We start from the raw sequence: 24,075 nt of genomic DNA on the forward strand, positions 1-24,075 counted from the left end.
CATGAAATGCACCTCTCTGTGGCGGCTCACAGAGCCCCAAATGACGGACTAAGCAGCTCCAGGTTCGCTCCCTCACATGAGCAAACAGGCTATTTTACACTACCAGGAGACAGAGCGCGAAAACCACCTCTCTGTGGCCACTCCAAGACCCCCAAATCACGGACTAAGCAGCTCCAGCATCTCTACCTGACATGAGCAAACAGGCTATTTCACACTACCAGGAGACACAGCGCGAAAACCACCTCTCTGTGGCCCTACACAGAGCCCCAAACGACGGACTAATCAGCTCCAGCATCTCTCCCTGACATGCACACTTCCAGAACCTCGCGCACCTTGGGTCCCCGGGCCCCCGGACTTAAGCACTCCCCCACGGACTAAACCCAGATGATCACACCCTCAAGAACCTCGTGCCCCTGGTAATCTTAAAGGGGGGTGGATTTTGCGGTGCTTTACCGTCCGCCCATCGGCATCCATATTCGGCCTTATTCACAGCACCACCCACCCTCCTGTGGAGGATGTTCTCATGCTCCTGGTAACCCTTTAAATAGTCTGATACTACCACTGCACGTTACAAGCCAGAAATAATGTTTAAATTGTCGGGAAAATAGTTTTTAAACATCTGGAAGAGATTATTAGCCTGTCATTTTGCAAGATATCATTTAACATTTAAGCTCTCTTGGAGAAGGACATAATATGTCCATTTCCAGGAGAGCTTCAATGTTAAATCATATCTTGCAAAATGACAGGCTAAAAGCCAGGAATAAGTGTTTCAAAGGCGGGGAAAAGTTGTTTAAAATAGTCTGATACCTCCTTTTTCAACAGATATGCTATATGCTCTAAGTCATTTAAGAAGGGATACAGTCCACCGGTCATCCCTTACAGTGATTTGATGTCGAGCATCTCACCGAGTTCTCAAATCAATGGGAGTCGGCACGGAGAACATCCCTCTTTACTTGTACACTCCAAAGACCTGTGTGTTTGCTGTAGCAGAGTCCAAGTGGTGTAGGCATTATACTTTATTTTCAGACAACAAAGAACTGTCTATTGCATTGGCCGGGAATCGGACCCGGGTCTCCCACGTGGCAGGTGAGAATTCTACCACTGAACCACCAATGCTGAATTATAAAGCCAAACCACCATACGGCAGTTGAGGCGAAAAGTTCAGCCAACAAAGACTGTTTTTCAAGCAACCACGCCTCTATATTTCATTATAAGATCTATATCCGTAAAGACATTCTAGTGTTCCTCCCTTAAATGGATTTGATGTTTAGGGTCAAACTAGTGTTTTCTAATGCCGCGGAGTCAGCACGTATAACATGCCACACAACTCAAGCGTATTACTAAAGAGATAGGTTCCAATCGGGGGCACAAAGTGCAGCACAAAGTGCAGCACAGCAGCAGGGGTCTTTTTTGGACTCAATGCCAAAGAAGCCACAGGTGAGAGCCACGAACCATGCTCGCGCAGCTGGGGGAAAGGGTGTGGCCTGGGATGTGGAAGTGCCAAGTGAGGGTCACCGCGAGGGCTTGGACTGGGACAACTATGGTGGTGTCTGTTCTCGAGGACAGCCTCCACAATTACTCTGGTTTCTCTTCAAAGCGTATAAGTCTTTCGCCTTTTACTAAAGACTTCCGTGGAGAGGAACACCTACGAGTTCAACCTATTTTTGGTAGGCTTGGCCATTTGGCTGAGCATTCTGAGTTTGTGAAAGACAAGAGCAGTCATTAGCACCTGGGCCATCCGAGCTACCCAGCGCCTCGGTTACGCCAGGTCAAAAGAGCCGCACCAAGACCTGCGGCGACTGCGCAACGAGTCCGTCTCCCGCAGCAAGCGTTAAGGGTCATCGCTTCTCGGCCTTTTGGCTAAGATCAAGTGTAGTATCTGTTCTTATCAGTTTAATATCTGATACGTCCCCTGTACGGGGACTATATATTAAATGGATTTTTAGCACTGGGAGCTGAAAGAGGGGCTTGCCCCGTTCACTCCACGCATCGACCCGGTATTGCAGCGCCTCCGGGAACGGTGCACCCATCTCCTGCCTTGTGGAAAAACAAACAAAGACGCATCTCGAAACCAAAACGGATGGTTTCAATTGAGGGCAGAAACTGCAGCACATCAGCAGCGGATCTTTTTTGGACTCAATGCCAAAGGTGACAAATTGAACTTGCCTTGGCTCTGGAGCGTGGCACGCAGCGTGAGGCTCACTGCAAGGGACAGAGATATTTCGAGCCCAAAGGAAGGACACGCTCTGGGGAGGACATTGGCACCAGAAAGTCTTTTCTGGAGCAAAGAAGCCGCCACACATGCAAGCCGTAGCCAGGTTGTCTTTGACCTTTTCTTCAACACTATAATCAGGGGAGAGCGCGAACGCAGTCCCCCACTATCACAAATTATGCAGTCGAGATTCCCACATTTGGGGAATTCGCAGCGGTCAGCATAGCCGGGGTGCAATGGCCGAGCCTCGCCCTGGGTGAACCACCTTGGTGATCATGGTATCTCCCCTGCCAGGTAAGTATGAGTTGGACGGGTCAGAGGCAGGGCAGTCTTGCAACGACAAAGGACACGGCGTGGCGGTTCCTGCCTCTGAGCCGGCCAAAGCAGCCCATCAACCACATTTAACCCTTAAAGACAGATAAGGCTTGAAATAGACATAGGTTCCAATCGGGGCCACAAACTGCAGCACAGCAGCAGGGGTCTTTTTTGGACTCAATGCCTATCGTCACCCAATAGCTTTACTCTCTAATTGTGTACAGATACCAAACAACAGTGAAGCTACTGTATGTTGCATTTGCGGAGAATGGGAACCAAGTTTTCCTCTTGGCTTACAAATATTCTACCACTCATCTGTCCACATTCACAAGACATCGTAACTACCACTACGCTGGCGAGGTCAACAGCACGGTCAACAAGGTGGGTTTTTCAACAGATATGCTATATGCTCTAAGTCATTTCTTACAACCCGGCTCGTGGGCTGTAACATAAAGCAGGGAGGCGAGACAGGGAGCAGGGAGGCGAGACGAGAGATAAGAATAATATAGTTTATTGTTACAACACAACAAACTAAATAGACAGCAGCATCAGGTCCCCGAAACTGGCGCAGAGAAAGTGCCCAGAGGAGTGAGAGAGACGTATCCGGCTGGGCTCCTCCTATAACCTTTTCCCCAGGTGTAGCTCATCAGGCAGGTCTCATCCCCGACAGGTGCGGCTCATCACCACCGGAACCTGTGAACACCCACAAAGCACACACAAATAGACGGCACCCCACGTAGTGTGGAGGGGTCGTCACACTCCCCCCATAAGAAAGGAGTTCTCCTAAGAACACCGTTAACCATCTAAATAGCTAGGAGCTCTTCTCCGATATTTTTCCGTGGACAGAAGACCACTCTGGTCGGTCCCTTGACCCAGCACCTGGAAGAACCCGGAATGTCCTTCCATAAACCGCAAACTCCCTTGGCAAAAACCCTGACCCTATTTAGAGAGAATGGACGTCCATTCTCGGGAGACGTCTGACAGTGGTGCGGTTACCCAAAGTGACAGACCTAATTTTACCTCTATTAAGAGGCAATGGACTTCCACTCTCGGGAGAGCCCCAAACGACGGACTGTAAGCAGGGTCCCACACTCAAAGGCACGCAGAGATCCAGGGGGATGCACATGGCTTTCTTACCCAGGAATGAGTGTGTGAAAGCTGGGTAAAAGTTATGTGAATACAGGGGCGGAGAGAGCAGCAGCAGCAGGCTGTGACCCAGACAGCTCCTTCCAGCACCTCGCTCTCTCCCACCCAGAGGACAGGCTGCTGCTTACAGAGTCACTGGTCCCACACTCACAGGCAGAGATCCAGGGTGATGTACATGGGTCAGAAAAAGTCTAAGTTAGCTTTTGGAAGAACCATATAAAAGGGTGAAAATGGATAAAAATGTACCCCAAAATAGTGTCTCTTAAGGCGGATACAGTCCCCTGACAACTCCCGTTACATTCCTCCAGAGTCAGAAAAAGTCTAAGTTAGCTTTTGGAAGAACCATATAAAAGGGTGAAAATGGATAAAAATGTACCCCAAAATAGTGTCTCTTAAGGCGGATATAGTCCCCTGACAACTCCCGTTACATTCCTCCAGAGTCAGACAAAGTATAAGTTAGCTTTTGGAAGAACCATATAAAAGGGTGAAAATGGATAAAAATGTACCCCAAAATAGTGTCTCTTAAGGCGGATATAGTCCCCTGACAACTCCCGTTACATTCCTCCAGAGTCAGACAAAGTATAAGTTAGCTTTTGGAAGAAACATATAAAAGGGTGAACATTGATAACAATGTACCCCAAAATAGTGTCTCTTAAGGCGGATATAGTCCCCTGACAACTCCCGTTACATTCCTCCAGAGTCAGACAAAGTATAAGTTAGCTTTTGGAAGAACCATATAAAAGGGTGAAAATTGATAAAAATGTACCCCAAAATAGTGTCTCTTAAGGCGGATATAGTCCCCTGACAACTCCCGTTACATTCCTCCAGAGTCAGACAAAGTATAAGTTAGCTTTTGGAAGAACCATATAAAAGGGTGAAAATTGATAAAAATGTACCCCAAAATAGTGTCTCTTAAGGCGGATATAGTCCCCTGACAACTCCCGTTACATTCCTCCAGAGTCAGAAAAAGTCTAAGTTAGCTTTTGGAAGAACCATATAAAAGGGTGAAAATTGATAAAAATGTACCCCAAAATAGTGTCTCTTAAGGCGGATATAGTCCCCTGACAACTCCCGTTACATTCCTCCAGAGTCAGAAAAAGTCTAAGTTAGCTTTTGGAAGAACCATATAAAAGGGTGAAAATTGATAAAAATGTACCCCAAAATAGTGTCTCTTAAGGCGGATATAGTCCCCTGACAACTCCCGTTACATTCCTCCAGAGTCAGACAAAGTATAAGTTAGCTTTTGGAAGAACCATATAAAAGGGTGAAAATTGATAAAAATGTACCCCAAAATAGTGTCTCTTAAGGCGGATATAGTCCCCTGACAACTCCCGTTACATTCCTCCAGAGTCAGACAAAGTATAAGTTAGCTTTTGGAAGAACCATATAAAAGGGTGAAAATTGATAAAAATGTACCCCAAAATAGTGTCTCTTAAGGCGGATATAGTCCCCTGACAACTCCCGTTTACATTCCTCCAGAGGTCAGAAAAAGTCTAAGTTAACTTTTGGAAGAACCAGAAAAATGGGGTGAAAATGGATAAATTGTACCCCAAAATAGTGTCTCTTAAGGCGGGTAAAAATGATGTGAATATGGGGTGACGTATATGGACACTTGAGCACCAGCAAGACCCCCACCTCCATAACCTTGTGCACCAGGCGAACCTGTGTACCCACATTTAAGCACTCCCCCACGGACTAAACCGAGAGGGAACACCGGTCAGAAGTTCGTGCCCCTGGTAACACTGAATAACAAAAAAATATGGGGGCATGCCATTAAAACTGCTATGCATTGAGGATTTTAGTCCGAGATGAGTGCTTATCTGCGGGTATCTTGTGTCAGCTTCGTGGACCCCAATTTAAAAGGAAATGTCCATGATATTGACAAACATATTTATATACAGAATGATGATTATTTTACCCTCAGACACATGCATAGAGCACCCCCAAGTGTTGCTTTACAGTTGGTCAAATGTGTCCTGCCGGTGGCAGGGACTTTGCATTGGAAGTTGACATCACATTTCCATTGTGCGGACATGTGTACATTTGAAGGACAAGTCCCATGTTAACTCTGTCCATAAGGCAGACCTTTTCCTTACACGAGCAAACAGGCTATGTCAGACTTCCATGAAATGCACCTCTCTGTGGCGGCTCACAGAGCCCCAAATGACGGACTAAGCAGCTCCAGGTTCGCTCCCTCACATGAGCAAACAGGCTATTTTACACTACCAGGAGACAGAGCGCGAAAACCACCTCTCTGTGGCCACTCCAAGACCCCCAAATCACGGACTAAGCAGCTCCAGCATCTCTACCTGACATGAGCAAACAGGCTATTTCACACTACCAGGAGACACAGCGCGAAAACCACCTCTCTGTGGCCCTACACAGAGCCCCAAACGACGGACTAATCAGCTCCAGCATCTCTCCCTGACATGCACACTTCCAGAACCTCGCGCACCTTGGGTCCCCGGGCCCCCGGACTTAAGCACTCCCCCACGGACTAAACCCAGATGATCACACCCTCAAGAACCTCGTGCCCCTGGTAATCTTAAAGGGGGGTGGATTTTGCGGTGCTTTACCGTCCGCCCATCGGCATCCATATTCGGCCTTATTCACAGCACCACCCACCCTCCTGTGGAGGATGTTCTCATGCTCCTGGTAACCCTTTAAATAGTCTGATACTACCACTGCACGTTACAAGCCAGAAATAATGTTTAAATTGTCGGGAAAAGAGTTTTTAAACATCTGGAAGAGATTATTAGCCTGTCATTTTGCAAGATATCATTTAACATTTAAGCTCTCTTGGAGAAGGACATAATATGTCCATTTCCAGGAGAGCTTCAATGTTAAATCATATCTTGCAAAATGACAGGCTAAAAGCCAGGAATAAGTGTTTCAAAGGCGGGGAAAAGTTGTTTAAAATAGTCTGATACCTCCTTTTTCAACAGATATGCTATATGCTCTAAGTCATTTAAGAAGGGATACAGTCCACCGGTCATCCCTTACAGTGATTTGATGTCGAGCATCTCACCGAGTTCTCAAATCAATGGGAGTCGGCACGGAGAACATCCCTCTTTACTTGTACACTCCAAAGACCTGTGTGTTTGCTGTAGCAGAGTCCAAGTGGTGTAGGCATTATACTTTATTTTCAGACAACAAAGAACTGTCTATTGCATTGGCCGGGAATCGGACCCGGGTCTCCCACGTGGCAGGTGAGAATTCTACCACTGAACCACCAATGCTGAATTATAATGCCAAACCACCATACGGCAGTTGAGGCGAAAAGTTCAGCCAACAAAGACTGTTTTTCAAGCAACCACGCCTCTATATTTCATTATAAGATCTATATCCGTAAAGACATTCTAGTGTTCCTCCCTTAAATGGATTTGATGTTTAGGGTCAAACTAGTGTTTTCTAATGCCGCGGAGTCAGCACGTATAACATGCCACACAACTCAAGCGTATTACTAAAGAGATAGGTTCCAATCGGGGGCACAAAGTGCAGCACAAAGTGCAGCACAGCAGCAGGGGTCTTTTTTGGACTCAATGCCAAAGAAGCCACAGGTGAGAGCCACGAACCATGCTCGCGCAGCTGGGGGAAAGGGTGTGGCCTGGGATGTGGAAGTGCCAAGTGAGGGTCACCGCGAGGGCTTGGACTGGGACAACTATGGTGGTGTCTGTTCTCGAGGACAGCCTCCACAATTACTCTGGTTTCTCTTCAAAGCGTATAAGTCTTTCGCCTTTTACTAAAGACTTCCGTGGAGAGGAACACCTACGAGTTCAACCTATTTTTGGTAGGCTTGGCCATTTGGCTGAGCATTCTGAGTTTGTGAAAGACAAGAGCAGTCATTAGCACCTGGGCCATCCGAGCTACCCAGCGCCTCGGTTACGCCAGGTCAAAAGAGCCGCACCAAGACCTGCGGCGACTGCGCAACGAGTCCGTCTCCCGCAGCAAGCGTTAAGGGTCATCGCTTCTCGGCCTTTTGGCTAAGATCAAGTGTAGTATCTGTTCTTATCAGTTTAATATCTGATACGTCCCCTGTACGGGGACTATATATTAAATGGATTTTTAGCACTGGGAGCTGAAAGAGGGGCTTGCCCCGTTCACTCCACGCATCGACCCGGTATTGCAGCGCCTCCGGGAACGGTGCACCCATCTCCTGCCTTGTGGAAAAACAAACAAAGACGCATCTCGAAACCAAAACGGATGGTTTCAATTGAGGGCAGAAACTGCAGCACATCAGCAGCGGATCTTTTTTGGACTCAATGCCAAAGGTGACAAATTGAACTTGCCTTGGCTCTGGAGCGTGGCACGCAGCGTGAGGCTCACTGCAAGGGACAGAGATATTTCGAGCCCAAAGGCAAGGACACGCTCTGGGGAGGACATTGGCACCAGAAAGTCTTTTCCTGGAGCAAAGAAGCCGCCACACATGCAAGCCGTAGCCAGGTTGTCTTTGACCTTTTCTTCAACACTATAATCAGGGGAGAGCGCGAACGCAGTCCCCCACTATCACAAATTATGCAGTCGAGATTCCCACATTTGGGGAATTCGCAGCGGTCAGCATAGCCGGGGTGCAATGGCCGAGCCTCGCCCTGGGTGAACCACCTTGGTGATCATGGTATCTCCCCTGCCAGGTAAGTATGAGTTGGACGGGTCAGAGGCAGGGCAGTCTTGCAACGACAAAGGACACGGCGTGGCGGTTCCTGCCTCTGAGCCGGCCAAAGCAGCCCATCAACCACATTTAACCCTTAAAGACAGATAAGGCTTGAAATAGACATAGGTTCCAATCGGGGCCACAAACTGCAGCACAGCAGCAGGGGTCTTTTTTGGACTCAATGCCTATCGTCACCCAATAGCTTTACTCTCTAATTGTGTACAGATACCAAACAACAGTGAAGCTACTGTATGTTGCATTTGCGGAGAATGGGAACCTAGTTTTCCTCTTGGCTTACAAATATTCTACCACTCATCTGTCCACATTCACAAGACATCGTAACTACCACTACGCTGGCGAGGTCAACAGCACGGTCAACAAGGTGGGTTTTTCAACAGATATGCTATATGCTCTAAGTCATTTCTTACAACCCGGCTCGTGGGCTGTAACATAAAGCAGGGAGGCGAGACAGGGAGCAGGGAGGCGAGACGAGAGATAAGAATAATATAGTTTATTGTTACAACACAACAAACTAAATAGACAGCAGCATCAGGTCCCCGAAACTGGCGCAGAGAAAGTGCCCAGAGGAGTGAGAGAGACGTATCCGGCTGGGCTCCTCCTATAACCTTTTCCCCAGGTGTAGCTCATCAGGCAGGTCTCATCCCCGACAGGTGCGGCTCATCACCACCGGAACCTGTGAACACCCACAAAGCACACACAAATAGACGGCACCCCACGTAGTGTGGAGGGGTCGTCACACTCCCCCCATAAGAAAGGAGTTCTCCTAAGAACACCGTTAACCATCTAAATAGCTAGGAGCTCTTCTCCGATATTTTTCCGTGGACAGAAGACCACTCTGGTCGGTCCCTTGACCCAGCACCTGGAAGAACCCGGAATGTCCTTCCATAAACCGCAAACTCCCTTGGCAAAAACCCTGACCCTATTTAGAGAGAATGGACGTCCATTCTCGGGAGACGTCTGACAGTGGTGCGGTTACCCAAAGTGACAGACCTAATTTTACCTCTATTAAGAGGCAATGGACTTCCACTCTCGGGAGAGCCCCAAACGACGGACTGTAAGCAGGGTCCCACACTCAAAGGCACGCAGAGATCCAGGGGGATGCACATGGCTTTCTTACCCAGGAATGAGTGTGTGAAAGCTGGGTAAAAGTTATGTGAATACAGGGGCGGAGAGAGCAGCAGCAGCAGGCTGTGACCCAGACAGCTCCTTCCAGCACCTCGCTCTCTCCCACCCAGAGGACAGGCTGCTGCTTACAGAGTCACTGGTCCCACACTCACAGGCAGAGATCCAGGGTGATGTACATGGGTCAGAAAAAGTCTAAGTTAGCTTTTGGAAGAACCATATAAAAGGGTGAAAATGGATAAAAATGTACCCCAAAATAGTGTCTCTTAAGGCGGATACAGTCCCCTGACAACTCCCGTTACATTCCTCCAGAGTCAGAAAAAGTCTAAGTTAGCTTTTGGAAGAACCATATAAAAGGGTGAAAATGGATAAAAATGTACCCCCAAAATAGTGTCTCTTAAGGCGGATATAGTCCCCTGACAACTCCCGTTACATTCCTCCAGAGTCAGAAAAAGTCTAAGTTAACTTTTGGAAGAACCATATAAAAGGGTGAAAATGGATAAAAATGTACCCCAAAATAGTGTCTCTTAAGGCGGATACAGTCCCCTGACAACTCCCGTTACATTCCTCCAGAGTCAGACAAAGTATAAGTTAGCTTTTGGAAGAACCATATAAAAGGGTGAAAATTGATAAAAATGTACCCCAAAATAGTGTCTCTTAAGGCGGATATAGTCCCCTGACAACTCCCGTTACATTCCTCCAGAGTCAGACAAAGTATAAGTTAGCTTTTGGAAGAACCATATAAAAGGGTGAAAATTGATAAAAATGTACCCCAAAATAGTGTCTCTTAAGGCGGATATAGTCCCCTGACAACTCCCGTTACATTCCTCCAGAGTCAGAAAAAGTCTAAGTTAACTTTTGGAAGAACCAGAAAAATGGGGTGAAAATGGATAAATTGTACCCCAAAATAGTGTCTCTTAAGGCGGGTAAAAATGATGTGAATATGGGGTGACGTATATGGACACTTGAGCACCAGCAAGACCCCCACCTCCATAACCTTGTGCACCAGGCGAACCTGTGTACCCACATTTAAGCACTCCCCCACGGACTAAACCGAGAGGGAACACCGGTCAGAAGTTCGTGCCCCTGGTAACACTGAATAACAAAAAAATATGGGGGCATGCCATTAAAACTGCTATGCATTGAGGATTTTAGTCCGAGATGAGTGCTTATCTGCGGGTATCTTGTGTCAGCTTCGTGGACCCCAATTTAAAAGGAAATGTCCATGATATTGACAAACATATTTATATACAGAATGATGATTATTTTACCCTCAGACACATGCATAGAGCACCCCCAAGTGTTGCTTTACAGTTGGTCAAATGTGTCCTGCCGGTGGCAGGGACTTTGCATTGGAAGTTGACATCACATTTCCATTGTGCGGACATGTGTACATTTGAAGGACAAGTCCCATGTTAACTCTGTCCATAAGGCAGACCTTTTCCTTACACGAGCAAACAGGCTATGTCAGACTTCCATGAAATGCACCTCTCTGTGGCGGCTCACAGAGCCCCAAATGACGGACTAAGCAGCTCCAGGTTCGCTCCCTCACATGAGCAAACAGGCTATTTTACACTACCAGGAGACAGAGCGCGAAAACCACCTCTCTGTGGCCACTCCAAGACCCCCAAATCACGGACTAAGCAGCTCCAGCATCTCTACCTGACATGAGCAAACAGGCTATTTCACACTACCAGGAGACACAGCGCGAAAACCACCTCTCTGTGGCCCTACACAGAGCCCCAAACGACGGACTAATCAGCTCCAGCATCTCTCCCTGACATGCACACTTCCAGAACCTCGCGCACCTTGGGTCCCCGGGCCCCCGGACTTAAGCACTCCCCCACGGACTAAACCCAGATGATCACACCCTCAAGAACCTCGTGCCCCTGGTAATCTTAAAGGGGGGTGGATTTTGCGGTGCTTTACCGTCCGCCCATCGGCATCCATATTCGGCCTTATTCACAGCACCACCCACCCTCCTGTGGAGGATGTTCTCATGCTCCTGGTAACCCTTTAAATAGTCTGATACTACCACTGCACGTTACAAGCCAGAAATAATGTTTAAATTGTCGGGAAAAGAGTTTTTAAACATCTGGAAGAGATTATTAGCCTGTCATTTTGCAAGATATGATTTAACATTGAAGCTCTCCTGGAAATGGACATATTATGTCCTTCTCCAAGAGAGCTTAAATGTTAAATGATATCTTGCAAAATGACAGGCTAAAAGCCAGGAATAAGTGTTTCAAAGGCGGGGAAAAGTTGTTTAAAATAGTCTGATACCTCCTTTTTCAACAGATATGCTATATGCTCTAAGTCATTTAAGAAGGGATACAGTCCACCGGTCATCCCTTACAGTGATTTGATGTCGAGCATCTCACCGAGTTCTCAAATCAATGGGAGTCGGCACGGAGAACATCCCTCTTTACTTGTACACTCCAAAGACCTGTGTGTTTGCTGTAGCAGAGTCCAAGTGGTGTAGGCATTATACTTTATTTTCAGACAACAAAGAACTGTCTATTGCATTGGCCGGGAATCGGACCCGGGTCTCCCACGTGGCAGGTGAGAATTCTACCACTGAACCACCAATGCTGAATTATAAAGCCAAACCACCATACGGCAGTTGAGGCGAAAAGTTCAGCCAACAAAGACTGTTTTTCAAGCAACCACGCCTCTATATTTCATTATAAGATCTATATCCGTAAAGACATTCTAGTGTTCCTCCCTTAAATGGATTTGATGTTTAGCATCAAACTAGTGTTTTCTAATGCCGCGGAGTCAGCACGTATAACATGCCACACAACTCAAGCGTATTACTAAAGAGATAGGTTCCAATCGGGGGCACAAAGTGCAGCACAAAGTGCAGCACAGCAGCAGGGGTCTTTTTTGGACTCAATGCCAAAGAAGCCACAGGTGAGAGCCACGAACCATGCTAGCGCAGCTGGGGGAAAGGGTGTGGCCTGGGATGTGGAAGTGCCAAGTGAGGGTCACCGCGAGGGCTTGGACTGGGACAACTATGGTGGTGTCTGTTCTCGAGGACAGCCTCCACAATTACTCTGGTTTCTCTTCAAAGCGTATAAGTCTTTCGCCTTTTACTAAAGACTTCCGTGGAGAGGAACACCTACGAGTTCAACCTGTTTTTGGTAGGCTTGGCCATTTGGCTGAGCATTCTGAGTTTGACAAAGACAAGAGCAGTCATTAGCACCTGGGCGATCCAAGCTACCCAGCGCCTCGGTTACGCCAGGTCAAAAGAGCCGCACCAAGACCTGCGGCGACTGCGCAACGAGTCCGTCTCCCGCAGCAAACGTTAAGGGTCATCGCTTCTCGGCCTTTTGGCTAAGATCAAGTGTAGTATCTGTTCTTATCAGTTTAATATCTGATACGTCCCCTATACGGGGACTATATATTAAATGGATTTTTAGCACTGGGAGCTGAAAGAGGGGCTTGCCCCGTTCACTCCACGCATCGACCCGGTATTGCAGCGCCTCCGGGAACGGTGCACCCATCTCCTGCCTTGTGGAAAAACAAACAAAGACGCATCTCGAAACCAAAACAGATGGATTCAATTGAGGGCAGAAACTGCAGCACATCAGCAGCGGATCTTTTTTGGACTCAATGCCAAAGGTGACAAATTGAACTTGCCTTGGCTCTGGAGCGTGGCACGCAGCGTGAGGCTCACTGCAAGGGACAGAGATATGTCGAGCCCAAAGGAAGGACACGCTCTGGGGAGGACATTGGCACCAGAAAGTCTTTCCTGGAGCAAAGAAGCCGCCACACATGCAAGCTGTAGCCAGGTTGTCTTTGACCTTTTCTTCAACACTATAATCAGGGGAGAGCGCGAACGCAGTCCCCCACTACCACAAATTATGCAGTCGAGATTCCCACATTTGCGGAATTCACAGCGGTCAGCATAGCCGGGGTGCAATGGCCGAGCCTCGCCCTGGGTGAACCAATTTTTTTTCAATTTTTAGACGCTTTATTGTTTTAAGGCACATAAATTACAAAGATAAACTTGCATGTACATATTTTCTGTTTTAAAAAAAACAACACAATTATAATCCTATTACTTCAAAAATACATTTTTCTTTTTCCAACAACAATTCATTTAAAAATTCATCAAAAATGTTTAGTCTTTTTCAACAACAGTACAGTTAAAGTGCCTCAATATCTTTAGATATTTTTTTATATTTAATCTTTTTTTTTTTTTTTTTTCTTTTTTCCCCAACAACAATTCATTTAAAGTGCATCAAATCTTCAGTTTTCCCAACAACTAAACATTTAAAGTGCATCCATCAGTTCTTTTGTTAAAAATATGGCATCAATTTTCCAGATGATTTTAATTTCGGCCTCCTTACACTTCACTCTGTCCCTGAGAATGTAGTCATGGACCATTGTGAGGCCAACCTTTACCACTGACTGTGTGGACATCTGGCATTTCTTAAAGGCGGTTAAGTTCCTACACCTCCAAATTCCTTCTTTCAAGCAATTAATTACAGCCCACCACCGTTGATGTCTTTCAGGATCCTTGGGTTCTAAATCACCATAAAGTACATCTTGCTCATTGGGTCCCCTATAAAGAGCAGTTAACCATGGCCTTAGTGTCCCCCACACCCTTTTCGCACATGAACAATACCAAAAAAGATGAGCCACATTTTCCTCGGAGCTACAACTTAGAATGGGGCATTTTGCACTCTTTGAGCATCTTCTCCTGTACAGGAACGCTTTTGTTGGGAGACAACTATGTGCTGTTTTCCATGCCAAATCCTTATGGGCGTTAAAGAGGAATGGTGAGTTTACATTTTTCCATATTTGCAGGCATTTCTGTTCTGGTAATATCCCTATTGGTGTTAGGCTTGAGGTCAGAGGTGAGAGGCTTTTTTCAACACAACTTCTGTTCACCACGCCTACAGATGATTTGTCTAAGGCGGCTCTCTTAAAGAGGGTCACAGCTCTGCCATACAATGGTGGCCTAGTCTCTGCATGGGGGATGTTCAGAGGGGCTCTTTTGCCTGTACCAGAAATAAACTTCCGGCCCACCCACAGTTTTGCAAAGTGTGTCCAGAGGCTATTGTTCTTTTCAGATAACACAGCATTTAGAATTGGTGTTAAAAATAGGGCTTCCAGTTTGACCCCCAGCTCTGGGACTGCTCTCCCTCCTTTTTCTAATGGTTTATACATGATCTCTCTTTTCAAGTATTCCTGGTGCGAACCCCAGATAAATTGGAAAATTGATCTTCTCAAGGTTGTTTGAAAGGCTCTTGGTACAGGCAGGGTGGCTGCTAGATGAGTCAGTGATGCAAGGATCTCCGCCTTAATGACAAGGATTTTTCCAGTAAAAGTAAGTGCCCTATCTTCCCACCTAAGGAGTTTCCCTTTAATTGCTGGGAGTCTGCTATTCCAATTTACATTTTCCATGCCTCTTCCAATCTCTATACCTAAAATTGTCACCCTTTCTTTTCTTTCAACTAACCCCAGATCTACTTTGTCCTCTTTCCAGTTAAGGTAAAGTATCTCACTCTTGGACCTGTTAATCTTAGCGCCTGATGCAAGAGAAAACAGTTCACACCACTCTAGAGCTTTTATAATTGAATTGTTTTCTGTGCTTAATATTGTCATGTCATCCATGTACAAGGATACAGTTGCTTCTTTCCCACTGCTACCCGGGACGGGGAGGCCATGAATTAAAGGATCCTGTCTTATCCCGCAAGCTAGTGGTTCCATAGCAAGAATGAATAAAATCACAGATAACGGACAGCCTTGTCTAACCCCTGATAAAACCTTAAAGGGTGCTGTTATGTGACCATTTACGGACACTCTACTTGAACAATCTGTGTACAATAGATCCGTCCAGGCCCTCAAATTTGGCCCAACACCAAAACTGACCAAAACTTCTTTAAGGTACCGATGGTTAATCCTATCAAAGGCTTTTTCTAGATCCAGGCCAGAGATGCACAGTGGCAACTTACGGTCCATAGCATATAAGTAGGAGTCTCTTATTAAAGCCAGGCTGTCGTTCATGGATCGTCCTGGTATTGCACATGTCTGCTCGACTTCTACAATTTCCTCTACCACGTCCTGTAATCGAAAAAATAAAGCCTTTGCTAAAATCTTTCTGTCCACGCCAAGTAGTGTCAGGGGACGCCAGTTTTTTAATTCCTTTTTGTCCCCTTTTTTTAACAACAGGGAGATTGTGCCTTCTCTCAGGGATGGTGGTAATTTACCCGCGAGGAGGCTCTCATTGTACATTTTCAATAGGGGGACCTGCAATTCTGTCCAAAAGGTTATGTAAAATTCTTTTGGCAACCCATCGGCACCGGGGGCCTTGTTTTTCTTCATGCTCTCAATTGCTCTGGTCAATTCATTTACAGTTAATCTACTTTCCAGCATAGCTTCATGGTCATTAATCTTTTTGTTTACTTTTGATAGAAGATTAGCCAAAGCTGCTTCGTCTAGATCTTCACCTTTATAGAGGTCTGAGTAAAAGCTGTGTACACTGGCGAGTATGTTATCTATATCAGTCTGCTCTTTCCCATTTTTATCTTTTATTGCGTCCATAACATTTCGCGGCCGGGCTAGTTTTCGAAAGAAGTATCTTGTACATTTTTCGTTGTTTTCCATATGATGTACTCTGCTACGTGTAAGTAGTCCACGGCTTGCCTTTGTAGTAAGATGTGACATGTCTCTCTTAAGCCTCGCTATCTCTTCTGCTACATCTAAACCTGCATAGGCCATTGTGTAAAGTCGTTGTAGTTTTGCTTGTTGGATTTTGAATTTATAGCGTTTTTTCCTTGCTTCTTTTTTACCTTCCTCAATGAAAAAGCTCTTAGTACGCACTTTAAAATCTTCCCACCAGTCCCCCACAGAGTCAAAAACAATCTCAAGAGAGGACCACATATATATTTTTTCCTTAAATCTCCTTACAATACTGGGATTTTCCAGAAGGGATGTATTCATCTTAAATGAGCCTCTACCTCTTATAACCTTTTCCTTAAAACCAAATAAACAGTCAATTTAGAAATAAGAAATGCCAGATGTCCACACAGTCAGTGGTAAAGGTTGGCCTCACAATGGTCCATGACTACATTCTCAGGGACAGAGTGAAGTGTAAGGAGGCCGAAATTAAAATCATCTGGAAAATTGATGCCATATTTTTAACAAAAGAACTGATGGATGCACTTTAAATGTTTAGTTGTTGGGAAAACTGAAGATTTGATGCACTTTAAATGAATTGTTGTTGGGGAAAAAAGAAAAAAAAAAAAAAAAAAAAGATTAAATATAAAAAATATCTAAAGATATTGAGGCACTTTAACTGTACTGTTGTTGAAAAAGACTAAACATTTTTGATGAATTTTTAAATGAATTGTTGTTGGAAAAAGAAAAATGTATTTTTGAAGTAATAGGATTATAATTGTGTTGTTTTTTTTAAAACAGAAAATATGTACATGCAAGTTTATCTTTGTAATTTATGTGCCTTAAAACAATAAAGCGTCTAAAAATTGAAAAAAATTGGTTCACCCAGGGCGAGGCTCGGCCATTGCACCCCGGCTATGCTGACCGCTGCGAATTCCCCAAATGTGGGAATCTCGACTGCATAATTTGTGGTAGTGGGGGACTGCGTTCGCGCTCTCCCCTGATTATAGTGTTGAAGAAAAGGTCAAAGACAACCTGGCTACGGCTTGCATGTGTGGCGGCTTCTTTGCTCCAGGAAAGACTTTCTGGTGCCAATGTCCTCCCCAGAGCGTGTCCTTGCTTTGGGCTCGAAATATCTCTGTCCCTTGCAGTGAGCCTCACGCTGCGTGCCACGCTCCAGAGCCAAGGCAAGTTCAATTTCTCACCTTTGGCATTGAGTCCAAAAAAGATCCGCTGCTGATGTGCTGCAGTTTCTGCCCTCAATTGAAACCATCTGTTTTGGTTTGGAGATGCGTCTTTGTTTGTTTTTCCACAAGGCAGGAGATGGGTGCACCGTTCCCGGAGGCGCTGCAATACCGGGTCGATGCGTGGAGTGAACGGGGCAAGCCCCTCTTTCAGCTCCCAGTGCTAAAAATCCATTTAATATATAGTCCCCGTATAGGGGACGTATCAGATATTAAACTGATAAGAACAGATACTACACTTGATCTTAGCCAAAAGGCCGAGAAGCGATGACCCTTAACGCTTGCTGCGGGAGACGGACTCGTTGCGCAGTCGCCGCAGGTCTTGGTGCGGCTCTTTTGACCTGGCGTAACCGAGGCGCTGGGTAGCTCGGATGGCCCAGGTGCTAATGACTGCTCTTGTCTTTCACAAACTCAGAATGCTCAGCCAAATGGCCAAGCCTACCAAAAATAGGTTGAACTCGTAGGTGTTCCTCTCCACGGAAGTCTTTAGTAAAAGGCGAAAGACTTATACGCTTTGAAGAGAAACCAGAGTAATTGTGGAGGCTGTCCTCGAGAACAGACACCACCATAGTTGTCCCAGTCCAAGCCCTCGCGGTGACCCTCACTTGGCACTTCCACATCCCAGGCCACACCCTTTCCCCCAGCTGCGCGAGCATGGTTCGTGGCTCTCACCTGTGGCTTCTTTGGCATTGAGTCCAAAAAAGACCCCTGCTGCTGTGCTGCACTTTGTGCTGCACTTTGTGCCCCCGGTTGGAACCTATCTCTTTAGTAATACGCTTGAGTTGTGTGGCATGTTATACGTGCTGACTCCGCGGCATTAGAAAACACTAGTTTGACCCTAAACATCAAATCCATTTAAGGGAGGAACACTAGAATGTCTTTACGGATATAGATCTTATAATGAAATATAGAGGCGTGGTTGCTTGAAAAACAGTCTTTGTTGGCTGAACTTTTCGCCTCAACTGCCGTATGGTGGTTTGGCTTTATAATTCAGCATTGGTGGTTCAGTGGTAGAATTCTCACCTGCCACGTGGGAGACCCGGGTCCGATTCCCGGCCAATGCAATAGACAGTTCTTTGTTGTCTGAAAATAAAGTATAATGCCTACACCACTTGGACTCTGCTACAGCAAACACACAGGTCTTTGGAGTGTACAAGTAAAGAGGGATGTTCTCCGTGCCGACTCCCATTGATTTGAGAACTCGGTGAGATGCTCGACATCAAATCACTGTAAGGGATGACCGGTGGACTGTATCCCTTCTTAAATGACTTAGAGCATATAGCATATCTGTTGAAAAAGGAGGTATCAGACTATTTTAAACAACTTTTCCCCGCCTTTGAAACACTTATTCCTGGCTTTTAGCCTGTCATTTTGCAAGATATGATTTAACATTGAAGCTCTCCTGGAAATGGACATATTATGTCCTTCTCCAAGAGAGCTTAAATGTTAAATGATATCTTGCAAAATGACAGGCTAATAATCTCTTCCAGATGTTTAAAAACTATTTTCCCGACAATTTAAACATTATTTCTGGCTTGTAACGTGCAGTGGTAGTATCAGACTATTTAAAGGGTTACCAGGAGCATGAGAACATCCTCCACAGGAGGGTGGGTGGTGCTGTGAATAAGGCCGAATACGGATGCAGATGGGCGGACGGTAAAGCACCGCAAAATCCACCCCCCTTTAAGATTACCAGGGGCACGAGGTTCTTGAGGGTGTGATCATCTGGGTTTAGTCCGTGGGGGAGTGCTTAAGTCCGGGGGCCCGGGGACCCAAGGTGCGCGAGGTTCTGGAAGTGTGCATGTCAGGGAGAGATGCTGGAGCTGATTAGTCCGTCGTTTGGGGCTCTGTGTAGGGCCACAGAGAGGTGGTTTGCGCGCTGTGTCTCCTGGTAGTGTGAAATAGCCTGTTTGCTCATGTCAGGTAGAGATGCTGGAGCTGCTTAGTCCGTGATTTGGGGGTCTTGGAGTGGCCACAGAGAGGTGGTTTTCGCGCTCTGTCTCCTGGTAGTGTAAAATAGCCTGTTTGCTCATGTGAGGGAGCGAACCTGGAGCTGCTTAGTCCGTCATTTGGGGCTCTGTGAGCCGCCACAGAGAGGTGCATTTCATGGAAGTCTGACATAGCCTGTTTGCTCGTGTAAGGAAAAGGTCTGCCTTATGGACAGAGTTAACATGGGACTTGTCCTTCAAATGTACACATGTCCGCACAATGGAAATGTGATGTCAACTTCCAATGCAAAGTCCCTGCCACCGGCAGGACACATTTGACCAACTGTAAACCAACACTTGGGGGTGCTCTATGCATGTGTCTGAGGGTAAAATAATCATCATTCTGTATATAAATATGTTTGTCAATATCATGGACATTTCCTTTTAAATTGGGGTCCACGAAGCTGACACAAGATACCCGCAGATAAGCACTCATCTCGGACTAAAATCCTCAATGCATAGCAGTTTTAATGGCATGCCCCCATATTTTTTTGTTATTCAGTGTTACCAGGGGCACGAACTTCTGACCGGTGTTCCCTCTCGGTTTAGTCCGTGGGGGAGTGCTTAAATGTGGGTACACAGGTTCGCCTGGTGCACAAGGTTATGGAGGTGGGGGTCTTGCTGGTGCTCAAGTGTCCATATACGTCACCCCATATTCACATCATTTTTACCCGCCTTAAGAGACACTATTTTGGGGTACAATTTATCCATTTTCACCCCATTTTTCTGGTTCTTCCAAAAGTTAACTTAGACTTTTTCTGACCCTGGAGGAATGTAACGGGAGTTGTCAGGGGACTATATCCGCCTTAAGAGACACTATTTTGGGGTACATTTTTATCAATTTTCACCCTTTTATATGGTTCTTCCAAAAGCTAACTTAGACTTTTTCTGACTCTGGAGGAATGTAACGGGAGTTGTCAGGGGACTGTATCCGCCTTAAGAGACACTATTTTGGGGTACATTTTTATCCATTTTCACCCTTTTATATGGTTCTTCCAAAAGTTAACTTAGACTTTTTCTGACTCTGGAGGAATGTAACGGGAGTTGTCAGGGGACTGTATCCGCTTTAAGAGACACTATTTTGGGGTACATTTTTATCCATTTTCACCCTTTTATATGGTTCTTCCAAAAGCTAACTTAGACTTTTTCTGACTCTGGAGGAATGTAACGGGAGTTGTCAGGGGACTGTATCCGCTTTAAGAGACACTATTTTGGGGTACATTTTTATCCATTTTCACCCTTTTATATGGTTCTTCCAAAAGCTAACTTAGACTTTTTCTGACCCATGTACATCACCCTGGATCTCTGCCTGTGAGTGTGGGACCAGTGACTCTGTAAGCAGCAGCCTGTCCTCTGGGTGGGAGAGAGCGAGGTGCTGGAAGGAGCTGTCTGGGTCACAGCCTGCTGCTGCTGCTCTCTCCGCCCCTGTATTCACATAACTTTTACCCAGCTTTCACACACTCATTCCTGGGTAAGAAAGCCATGTGCATCCCCCTGGATCTCTGCGTGCCTTTGAGTGTGGGACCCTGCTTACAGTCCGTCGTTTGGGGCTCTCCCGAGAGTGGAAGTCCATTGCCTCTTAATAGAGGTAAAATTAGGTCTGTCACTTTGGGTAACCGCACCACTGTCAGACGTCTCCCGAGAATGGACGTCCATTCTCTCTAAATAGGGTCAGGGTTTTTGCCAAGGGAGTTTGCGGTTTATGGAAGGACATTCCGGGTTCTTCCAGGTGCTGGGTCAAGGGACCGACCAGAGTGGTCTTCTGTCCACGGAAAAATATCGGAGAAGAGCTCCTAGCTATTTAGATGGTTAACGGTGTTCTTAGGAGAACTCCTTTCTTATGGGGGGAGTGTGACGACCCCTCCACACTACGTGGGGTGCCGTCTATTTGTGTGTGCTTTGTGGGTGTTCACAGGTTCCGGTGGTGATGAGCCGCACCTGTCGGGGATGAGACCTGCCTGATGAGCTACACCTGGGGAAAAGGTTATAGGAGGAGCCCAGCCGGATACGTCTCTCTCACTCCTCTGGGCACTTTCTCTGCGCCAGTTTCGGGGACCTGATGCTGCTGTCTATTTAGTTTGTTGTGTTGTAACAATAAACTATATTATTCTTATCTCTCGTCTCGCCTCCCTGCTCCCTGTCTCGCCTCCCTGCTTTATGTTACAGCCCACGAGCCGGGTTGTAACAAATGACTTAGAGCATATAGCATATCTGTTGAAAAACCCACCTTGTTGACCGTGCTGTTGACCTCGCCAGCGTAGTGGTAGTTACGATGTCTTGTGAATGTGGACAGATGAGTGGTAGAATCTTTGTAAGCCAAGAGGAAAACTAGGTTCCCATTCTCCGCAAATGGAACATACAGTAGCTTCACTGTTGTTTGGTATCTGTACACAATTAGAGAGTAAAGCTATTGGGTGACGATAGGCATTGAGTCCAAAAAAGACCCCTGCTGCTGTGCTGCAGTTTGTGGCCCCGATTGGAACCTATGTCTATTTCAAGCCTTATCTGTCTTTAAGGGTTAAATGTGGTTGATGGGCTGCTTTGGCCGGCTCAGAGGCAGGAACCGCCACGCCGTGTCCTTTGTCGTTGCAAGACTGCCCTGCCTCTGACCCGTCCAACTCATACTTACCTGGCAGGGGAGATACCATGATCACCAAGGTGGTTCACCCAGGGCGAGGCTCGGCCATTGCACCCCGGCTATGCTGACCGCTGCGAATTCCCCAAATGTGGGAATCTCGACTGCATAATTTGTGGTAGTGGGGGACTGCGTTCGCGCTCTCCCCTGATTATAGTGTTGAAGAAAAGGTCAAAGACAACCTGGCTACGGCTTGCATGTGTGGCGGCTTCTTTGCTCCAGGAAAGACTTTCTGGTGCCAATGTCCTCCCCAGAGCGTGTCCTTGCTTTGGGCTCGAAATATCTCTGTCCCTTGCAGTGAGCCTCACGCTGCGTGCCACGCTCCAGAGCCAAGGCAAGTTCAATTTCTCACCTTTGGCATTGAGTCCAAAAAAGATCCGCTGCTGATGTGCTGCAGTTTCTGCCCTCAATTGAAACCATCTGTTTTGGTTTGGAGATGCGTCTTTGTTTGTTTTTCCACAAGGCAGGAGATGGGTGCACCGTTCCCGGAGGCGCTGCAATACCGGGTCGATGCGTGGAGTGAACGGGGCAAGCCCCTCTTTCAGCTCCCAGTGCTAAAAATCCATTTAATATATAGTCCCCGTATAGGGGACGTATCAGATATTAAACTGATAAGAACAGATACTACACTTGATCTTAGCCAAAAGGCCGAGAAGCGATGACCCTTAACGCTTGCTGCGGGAGACGGACTCGTTGCGCAGTCGCCGCAGGTCTTGGTGCGGCTCTTTTGACCTGGCGTAACCGAGGCGCTGGGTAGCTCGGATGGCCCAGGTGCTAATGACTGCTCTTGTCTTTCACAAACTCAGAATGCTCAGCCAAATGGCCAAGCCTACCAAAAATAGGTTGAACTCGTAGGTGTTCCTCTCCACGGAAGTCTTTAGTAAAAGGCGAAAGACTTATACGCTTTGAAGAGAAACCAGAGTAATTGTGGAGGCTGTCCTCGAGAACAGACACCACCATAGTTGTCCCAGTCCAAGCCCTCGCGGTGACCCTCACTTGGCACTTCCACATCCCAGGCCACACCCTTTCCCCCAGCTGCGCGAGCATGGTTCGTGGCTCTCACCTGTGGCTTCTTTGGCATTGAGTCCAAAAAAGACCCCTGCTGCTGTGCTGCACTTTGTGCTGCACTTTGTGCCCCCGATTGGAACCTATCTCTTTAGTAATACGCTTGAGTTGTGTGGCATGTTATACGTGCTGACTCCGCGGCATTAGAAAACACTAGTTTGACCCTAAACATCAAATCCATTTAAGGGAGGAACACTAGAATGTCTTTACGGATATAGATCTTATAATGAAATATAGAGGCGTGGTTGCTTGAAAAACAGTCTTTGTTGGCTGAACTTTTCGCCTCAACTGCCGTATGGTGGTTTGGCTTTATAATTCAGCATTGGTGGTTCAGTGGTAGAATTCTCACCTGCCACGTGGGAGACCCGGGTCCGATTCCCGGCCAATGCAATAGACAGTTCTTTGTTGTCTGAAAATAAAGTATAATGCCTACACCACTTGGACTCTGCTACAGCAAACACACAGGTCTTTGGAGTGTACAAGTAAAGAGGGATGTTCTCCGTGCCGACTCCCATTGATTTGAGAACTCGGTGAGATGCTCGACATCAAATCACTGTAAGGGATGACCGGTGGACTGTATCCCTTCTTAAATGACTTAGAGCATATAGCATATCTGTTGAAAAAGGAGGTATCAGACTATTTTAAACAACTTTTCCCCGCCTTTGAAACACTTATTCCTGGCTTTTAGCCTGTCATTTTGCAAGATATGATTTAACATTGAAGCTCTCCTGGAAATGGACATATTATGTCCTTCTCCAAGAGAGCTTAAATGTTAAATGATATCTTGCAAAATGACAGGCTAATAATCTCTTCCAGATGTTTAAAAACTATTTTCCCGACAATTTAAACATTATTTCTGGCTTGTAACGTGCAGTGGTAGTATCAGACTATTTAAAGGGTTACCAGGAGCATGAGAACATCCTCCACAGGAGGGTGGGTGGTGCTGTGAATAAGGCCGAATACGGATGCAGATGGGCGGACGGTAAAGCACCGCAAAATCCACCCCCCTTTAAGATTACCAGGGGCACGAGGTTCTTGAGGGTGTG

The 24,075-nt window shown here is 46.4% G+C and overlaps 19 non-coding genes and 1 pseudogene across 19 annotated transcripts; 10 read left to right on the forward strand and 10 right to left on the reverse strand.

The window, feature by feature from the left end:
- Positions 1-1,045: 1,045 nt before the first annotated feature.
- trnag-gcc lies at positions 1,046-1,116 on the reverse strand. The gene has a single exon. It is a non-coding gene; the product is annotated as a tRNA-Gly (tRNA).
- Positions 1,117-1,575: 459 nt separating this feature from the next.
- On the forward strand, positions 1,576-1,692 carry LOC117562600. The gene has a single exon (XR_004571582.1). It is a non-coding gene; the product is annotated as a U5 spliceosomal RNA (small nuclear RNA).
- Positions 1,693-1,840: 148 nt separating this feature from the next.
- Positions 1,841-2,031, forward strand: LOC117562596. Its single transcript, XR_004571579.1, has one exon. It is a non-coding gene; the product is annotated as a U2 spliceosomal RNA (small nuclear RNA).
- A 319-nt stretch (positions 2,032-2,350) lies between these two features.
- LOC117562613 lies at positions 2,351-2,514 on the reverse strand. The gene has a single exon (XR_004571595.1). It is a non-coding gene; the product is annotated as a U1 spliceosomal RNA (small nuclear RNA).
- A 4,327-nt stretch (positions 2,515-6,841) lies between these two features.
- trnag-gcc lies at positions 6,842-6,912 on the reverse strand. The gene has a single exon. It is a non-coding gene; the product is annotated as a tRNA-Gly (tRNA).
- Positions 6,913-7,371: 459 nt separating this feature from the next.
- On the forward strand, positions 7,372-7,488 carry LOC117562601. The gene has a single exon (XR_004571583.1). It is a non-coding gene; the product is annotated as a U5 spliceosomal RNA (small nuclear RNA).
- Positions 7,489-7,636: 148 nt separating this feature from the next.
- On the forward strand, positions 7,637-7,827 carry LOC117562597. The gene has a single exon (XR_004571580.1). It is a non-coding gene; the product is annotated as a U2 spliceosomal RNA (small nuclear RNA).
- A 321-nt stretch (positions 7,828-8,148) lies between these two features.
- LOC117562581 lies at positions 8,149-8,312 on the reverse strand. Its single transcript, XR_004571567.1, has one exon. It is a non-coding gene; the product is annotated as a U1 spliceosomal RNA (small nuclear RNA).
- A 3,676-nt stretch (positions 8,313-11,988) lies between these two features.
- trnag-gcc lies at positions 11,989-12,059 on the reverse strand. The gene has a single exon. It is a non-coding gene; the product is annotated as a tRNA-Gly (tRNA).
- Positions 12,060-12,518: 459 nt separating this feature from the next.
- LOC117562611 lies at positions 12,519-12,635 on the forward strand. The gene has a single exon (XR_004571593.1). It is a non-coding gene; the product is annotated as a U5 spliceosomal RNA (small nuclear RNA).
- A 148-nt stretch (positions 12,636-12,783) lies between these two features.
- LOC117562587 lies at positions 12,784-12,974 on the forward strand. The gene has a single exon (XR_004571570.1). It is a non-coding gene; the product is annotated as a U2 spliceosomal RNA (small nuclear RNA).
- Positions 12,975-13,293: 319 nt separating this feature from the next.
- LOC117562586 lies at positions 13,294-13,428 on the reverse strand (annotated as a pseudogene).
- Positions 13,429-16,941: 3,513 nt separating this feature from the next.
- On the forward strand, positions 16,942-17,100 carry LOC117562583. The gene has a single exon (XR_004571568.1). It is a non-coding gene; the product is annotated as a U1 spliceosomal RNA (small nuclear RNA).
- Positions 17,101-17,419: 319 nt separating this feature from the next.
- LOC117562588 lies at positions 17,420-17,610 on the reverse strand. Its single transcript, XR_004571571.1, has one exon. It is a non-coding gene; the product is annotated as a U2 spliceosomal RNA (small nuclear RNA).
- Positions 17,611-17,758: 148 nt separating this feature from the next.
- On the reverse strand, positions 17,759-17,875 carry LOC117562602. Its single transcript, XR_004571584.1, has one exon. It is a non-coding gene; the product is annotated as a U5 spliceosomal RNA (small nuclear RNA).
- Positions 17,876-18,334: 459 nt separating this feature from the next.
- trnag-gcc lies at positions 18,335-18,405 on the forward strand. The gene has a single exon. It is a non-coding gene; the product is annotated as a tRNA-Gly (tRNA).
- A 3,545-nt stretch (positions 18,406-21,950) lies between these two features.
- LOC117562580 lies at positions 21,951-22,114 on the forward strand. Its single transcript, XR_004571566.1, has one exon. It is a non-coding gene; the product is annotated as a U1 spliceosomal RNA (small nuclear RNA).
- A 319-nt stretch (positions 22,115-22,433) lies between these two features.
- Positions 22,434-22,624, reverse strand: LOC117562589. The gene has a single exon (XR_004571572.1). It is a non-coding gene; the product is annotated as a U2 spliceosomal RNA (small nuclear RNA).
- Positions 22,625-22,772: 148 nt separating this feature from the next.
- LOC117562604 lies at positions 22,773-22,889 on the reverse strand. The gene has a single exon (XR_004571586.1). It is a non-coding gene; the product is annotated as a U5 spliceosomal RNA (small nuclear RNA).
- A 459-nt stretch (positions 22,890-23,348) lies between these two features.
- trnag-gcc lies at positions 23,349-23,419 on the forward strand. Its single transcript has one exon. It is a non-coding gene; the product is annotated as a tRNA-Gly (tRNA).
- Positions 23,420-24,075: the final 656 nt, after the last annotated feature.

Source organism: Gymnodraco acuticeps, unplaced genomic scaffold (genome assembly GCF_902827175.1).
Source record: "Gymnodraco acuticeps unplaced genomic scaffold, fGymAcu1.1, whole genome shotgun sequence".
NCBI classification, from domain to species: Eukaryota; Metazoa; Chordata; class Actinopteri; order Perciformes; family Bathydraconidae; genus Gymnodraco; species Gymnodraco acuticeps.